The sequence below is a fragment of the Dendrobium catenatum genome, unplaced genomic scaffold (genome assembly GCF_001605985.2).
Source record: "Dendrobium catenatum unplaced genomic scaffold, ASM160598v2 fragScaff_scaffold_118, whole genome shotgun sequence".
Lineage (NCBI taxonomy): Eukaryota > Viridiplantae > Streptophyta > Magnoliopsida > Asparagales > Orchidaceae > Dendrobium > Dendrobium catenatum.
Window position 1 is genome coordinate 284378 of NW_021318580.1, and position 6040 is coordinate 290417.

The window sequence follows — 6040 nt, forward strand, 5'->3', positions numbered from 1 at the left end:
AGAGTCAGAAACAGATTTTAGAAGATCATCATGGAATGATATAGGAACCAAGGAGCCTACAGGGAAAGAGGCAATGTTCAGAGAGCTAGGAGGAGTAGGATTGAACAGAGCTTGGAAATGATGGATGATGCCTTTAATGATTTCCTCTTTCTCAATGTTGGGATTAGAAGCCAACAGATTAACCGCAGTTCTAGATGTGCATTGCCTAACCGCAGTTCTAAATGTGCATTGCCTACTCCTGATTTTTGCATACAGGAATTTGAGGTCTTCCTCACCCTGCCTAAGCCAGTTACTTTTAGCTCGCTGTATAACCCAAGAGGCCATAATTTTGGAATATCGAGAGACCTGATAATTAACTTCTTTGAGTTGAGAAGATAAAAGAATGTCAGATGGGTTCTCTTGGGAAGATTCCGGGATGGTCTTTTAATGTTTGAGAAGCTCATTAAGATAGTAGTTGGTTTTGGTTGCCCTTGCCCAAGGTTCCTGCTTAATGCCAAGTTTAATTTGCTTAAGAGTGTAACATAGGAAGGACAGAGGATTACCGGAAATAGGCTTGGAGAAAGCCCCCAGGAGGTTGAACCAGAATTTATCAAATTGAGTCCAGTAATTTTTTAAGAGAAACTGATGATGGGAGTTAAGCACAATCCCATCCTGTAAAATAAGTGGATAATGATCTGAACAGGAAGGGCCTTGAATGGAGCAAAAAGACCTCAGGAAGGTATTCATCCAAGCAGTATTAACCATAGCCCTATCTAGCTTTATGTGAATAGGGAGATCATATCGTTGATTGAACCAAGTGTAAAAAGAGCCTACAGTTGAGAGATCATTAAGACAGTTATCAAATATCATGTTATTCAAATCCAAAAGAGACCCAAGGCTGAGAGGGGCTCCTCCAATCTTTTCAAAGTCGTATCTGCTGCAGTTAAAATCCCCCATTAGAATCCAAGGGATGTTAGAGGGAGGAGCAATGCTTGAGATGTTGTTCCAAAGGTCCTTCCTTTCATTGGTGCAGTTGGAGGCATAAACTACAGAGAGGTGTAGAAGATTAATAGATCCAACCGATATGTATCCCGAAATGAGCTGGGGAAAGATGTGCTGAGGAGTAAACTGAACCTTACAGGAATCCCATTTAATCCATATACGCCCCGAAGGAGTAAGGTTAAAATTGTGGCAGCTGTGTTCGTTTGAGAAGATCTGATGAGCCTTATCAAAGAAAGGATTTTGCAGAGAAGGTTGATGTATACGAGTTTCCAAGATACATAACAGGTCTAGCTTGAAAGAGGTTACTAGATTATTACAACAAAAGACTTTGTCTGGACGATTGAATCCTCGTACATTCCACGACGCAATCCTGGGCAGGGACATCAGGAAATATGAAGAGATGAGGAATTTTTGTTCTGCTTACCTCTAGCAGATTTTTTTGTTCTAGTCGCAGGAGGTGGGAGATATTTATTCTTATTCAATTTGCTTTTACTATCCTGCTTGACTTTGGGGTCTGGAGGTTTCTCAACCTCCTCTTGAGATTTTAAGATATCAAATCTATTGGGTGAGATAATACCATCAAGCGAGCCAGCTCCAGAAACAAAAAGTTTGTCTGATGAGCTTGAGACTGAAACATAAACCTCCTTCATAGGAGAATTAAGGTTAGGAATGTTGGTTTGTGGAGAATCAATACCAAGTGAATGGGCTTTCTCAGTGACAGATGATACAGCAGGGGTCGAAGTTTGGATTGGGATAGAGGTGAGAATCCGAGGAGGCAGAGAGTGTGGCTGATAGTGGAGAGGCTTGCCAATGCTATTGGTAAGCAGAGCAGTGGTAGTAGTGGATGAGGAGGGAGGATTCTTGGAAGACTGAGGGTCATGGAGAGGCTCAGTGGGGGGATTGTGAATACCTGGATTAGAAGAAGGCTTGCGATCCTTGAAACGACTCCGGCTGTGTCCCCTCGGCGCAAGAGTTCCCAGGTTAGGAGGGTCTGTAGACGGAGGCTTCGATGGGCAGTAAATTGAAGTATGAACCAGAGACTCACAAAAGTCGCAAGGAGAAGGCCTCCATTCGTATTGGACCTTAAGATTGACGACATCCCCGTCCAAAGACACCAATATTTCTTCCGGATAAAGAGAATTACAGTCTACCAAAACACATATTCTAGCATATGTGAGACGAGTTTTCATGGTAGTGAGAGAGTCAGCCGCTATGGGGATCCCGACTTTGCTCGCTATGGAGTTCCAGCAAGCTAATGGTAAGTCATGGATTTTAATCCAAATAGGGACAGAGGTGAAATTTTCTCTCTTTGGTTTGAATTTGGAGTGCCACTTTTGGAGGATAAACGGTTTCCTTAAGAGAAACCACACCCCCCTTGTCCAGACTGTTTCCAAGTCTTCAGCGCAAGCAAAGCGAAAAAGGAAAAAACCTTCGCTTAAAGAAAACATTTTCAGCACACCTTTGAGATTCCACGTTTTGTTAACAGCCGCGAGCAGAGCTTCATAAAATGGTCTCTGACCAATGGAGTAACCGACTAAGCATAGGTTCAAGTCTCCAGCACCAAGGGACAGTTTGTCACCCGAGAATGGAATGATATATGGTTCATTAGAATGATGAGAGAAATGGAAAGCAGGAGAGTCAGACTCCCCGGCAGCAAAGGCAGATTTCCAGTTTCGAGCCGGAGGAGAGGGAACTCCCCCAACTGCAACTAAAGGAGGAAAATCTGCGATAGGGAAGTGGTCCATGAGGACAAAACAAGGAAGGAGGAAAAAGCCTCCGACAGAGCCGGAGACGGAGAAGAGGTAGGAGGCGGCACAAAATCGCTATGGAGAAAAAACCCTAGCGCAAAAAGGGATCTCTGATTAATTGGTCCTTTGATGGAGTTGAGGCGAATGAGATTTAAGCTAGCATCTTGGGTACATTTGAAAGCTGCTTGTGGACAAGGGCACGACGTGATGGAGATAAAGGGCGTAAGTTTTATTTATTTATTTATTTATACTTTTTCCCCTTCTTGTCAATTTGATTGTCGAAGGTAGTTATTATGTTGAATAGATATATTCATTGATGATCCATTGATGGTAGGGGAAATACCATCAATGGGACTGGTTTGGAGGTTATATCATGAAGAGATGTATCTGCTCAATTCAAAAGTTTTTGTTATTTCTCCACTTCTCTTCTTATTTTTTTTTTGTTAGCATGTTGCTTGAAATAAACATAATAAATCTTGTATTCATCTTTCTTGGCTTGAATTTTCTTTCTCAACCCTCTTATTTATTAAACTAGGTGCAGTTCTTTTCAAATTCTTTAATACTCAGCTCGAGTGCTTACATCCAATTAGAACAAAACAAATTTACGCCCTCAATATTATCACCGTATGCAAAGAATCATGCTTTATAGTATTATTAAGTTATAAGTCATGTTTACATTCCCCCATCATGTGGACTATCAAACATGTAAGTGATATTTGCAACTGCGTTGATGGTCATGCCCACAAGTTGGGAGTTATGTTATGACATGCTTTTTAATTTATCGTATTGCATACTTATGATGCCCCACAATGCATACTTTGTATCACTTTGCACAATTTTATGAACCATTTAAATACTTCTTAATGTGACACATTACAAAAAAAAAATGGTATGTTCTATTGCGTTATGTTAGATACATTATTTTGCAAGATTTTAATACTTCATGTCACAAGCTTTTTGAAGCATCATATCGCTAGCTATTCTATGGTCTGCATTGTAGAATTCCTGTTTAAAATGTTCCAACTTACATGCTTTTTCTAAACTTCATAATGTATATTTTTATGCCTTGTATACTTTTCAGCACACCATCCTTCTCATGGTCCTTTATAAAGCTTGCTTGTAAATACTCCTTTTGCATAATTGCAGTTAATTCTAGTGAGAGTTACTTCAAGAATATTTTGTAGGTGTTTTAGAGCGTACTTATAACATGAGATTAATTTAGGCTTGTTGATTTTGAAAATGCCTTTTATTTGTTTGATTTTGAGTTGAGAAACTCCATATATATGAAATTTCTAGATTTTCATGTTAATTTCCAGCTAAACATCTTCTTTTAAGGCTTCATATTCTGCCTTATTATTAGTGCAAGGCTCTATTAAGCCATATGAATATTAGAGTATCCCTTTTTGCAGCATAATAAATATAAGGACAATGCTAACCTAAATTGTCATAAATTTAGGTAGTATGACTGATTTTATAGATAAAGCTCCATTGAAATGGTGCTCCTATTCTTGTATATTTTCTTTTTCTTCAACTTTGAGTGTTTGCTCATCTGAAATCTTATCGTTGTGAGGAGAATTTGAAGATAAAGCATAGGCTACTAGAAAATTAGCTAGATAATATTCTTTCATCACTTTTTGTGGCATATATGTTATGTCAAATTGCATCAACAAGACAGCTCACTTAACTAGATGTCATATTATAGTGGGTCTAGTCATTAGAAATTTTAATGGATCCACTTTAGATATTAAAGTGATTTTATGGAATATCATAAAATGCCGAAGATTTCGAGCGGCTAAGATTATTGCTAAATATTGCTCTTTGGTTAGTGATACTTAAATTTTGCCCCTATTAATCATTTGCTGATAAAATAAAGGGTATTTTCTTTGTCGTCTTTATTAATTTGTGCTAGCAACGCTCTAAGTGATTCTTCAAGAGCTATTATTTATATATTTAGGGGTTTACTCAAGATAGAGGCAACAAGGATTATAGAATATAATAAATATTATTTTATACTATTAAATGCCTCCTAACAAGCACCATCCCATTTAAAAGGTATATTTTTTTTATTAGATGCACGAATGGTTGATATCTTCCTATAATATTAGATATAAACCTTCAAATGTATGCCAATATACCTTGAATTAAATGAAGTTGTTTACAAGTTTTTGGAGGTTGCATTTTCATAATTGGTTTACTTTTAGAGGGGTCATTTTCAATTCCTCCATGACATACAATAAATTTATGGAACTTTATGGATATAAGATAGAAAGCACACTTTAATCGATTCATTTTAAATTGAATTTTTGAATTCTTTTCATTACAATCTTAAGATAACTTGCATGCTCATGTTAAACTTTACTTTTTTACAACCAAGTTATCAACATAACATTCAACATGCTTATGGATTTGGTCATCGAAGATTCAAGTCATTGCACTTTGGTTAGTGGCTCCCGTATTTTTCAAGTCGAACGACATCGCCTTGAAGCAATACATGCTAATAGGAGTTTAGAATGAGCTATGTTTTTCATCCTTTGTATCCATTTTGATTTAATTATAGTCCAGTGATCCATCCATGAATGAGAACATGTCATGGTTTGATGTATGACCTATTTCAATGTATTATCGACTATAATTTTTGCATTAGGCAATGAGAAATTAACTTTTGGGTATGCTTTATTCAAATCCTGATAATCTCTACAAACTCAAATTTGATTGTTATTTTTTTTTTATTGAAATGATATTAGTGATTCAGTTAGTATACTTCTATTCCTGAATAAAACAATCTTAATAAGCTTCCATATTTTAGAAATGATGTACTTTTCAATTTCAAGTCACATTCATCTGGGTGCTTGCGTGAAAAGTGGTATTCTGGAATCAAAGGAGAGTTTCTACACTGCCTCTTTGGTGATAAATCGAGCATTTTAGTGTAGTTCTATGTGAAATAATCTTTGTATTTGTGTAGTCTCATTATCAGCTCTTTTTCTTTATCCTGCAACAGATTAGCACTGATGAATATAGGTTCGGGATCTTCTTCAGTACCAAAATTTATCTCTCTGAGTTCACCACGATAGTCTAACCACCTTCTCAAATCTCTTTTAGAGCTTCTTTTAGATCTATAATTAGATCTTCTACTTGTTTTTTAAGATTTTGATTGTCCTTCTTCCTTATCTATAATAGTATAAGAGGTTGCATCTGTAAGACGTAGATGCTAGGGGTACTCAAGATATTGATAGGATGTTACTCATGTTAGATATGAATGTCGAGTATATCCAAGACCCTATGTTGTAGACAAACCATTGCCAATAAGATTT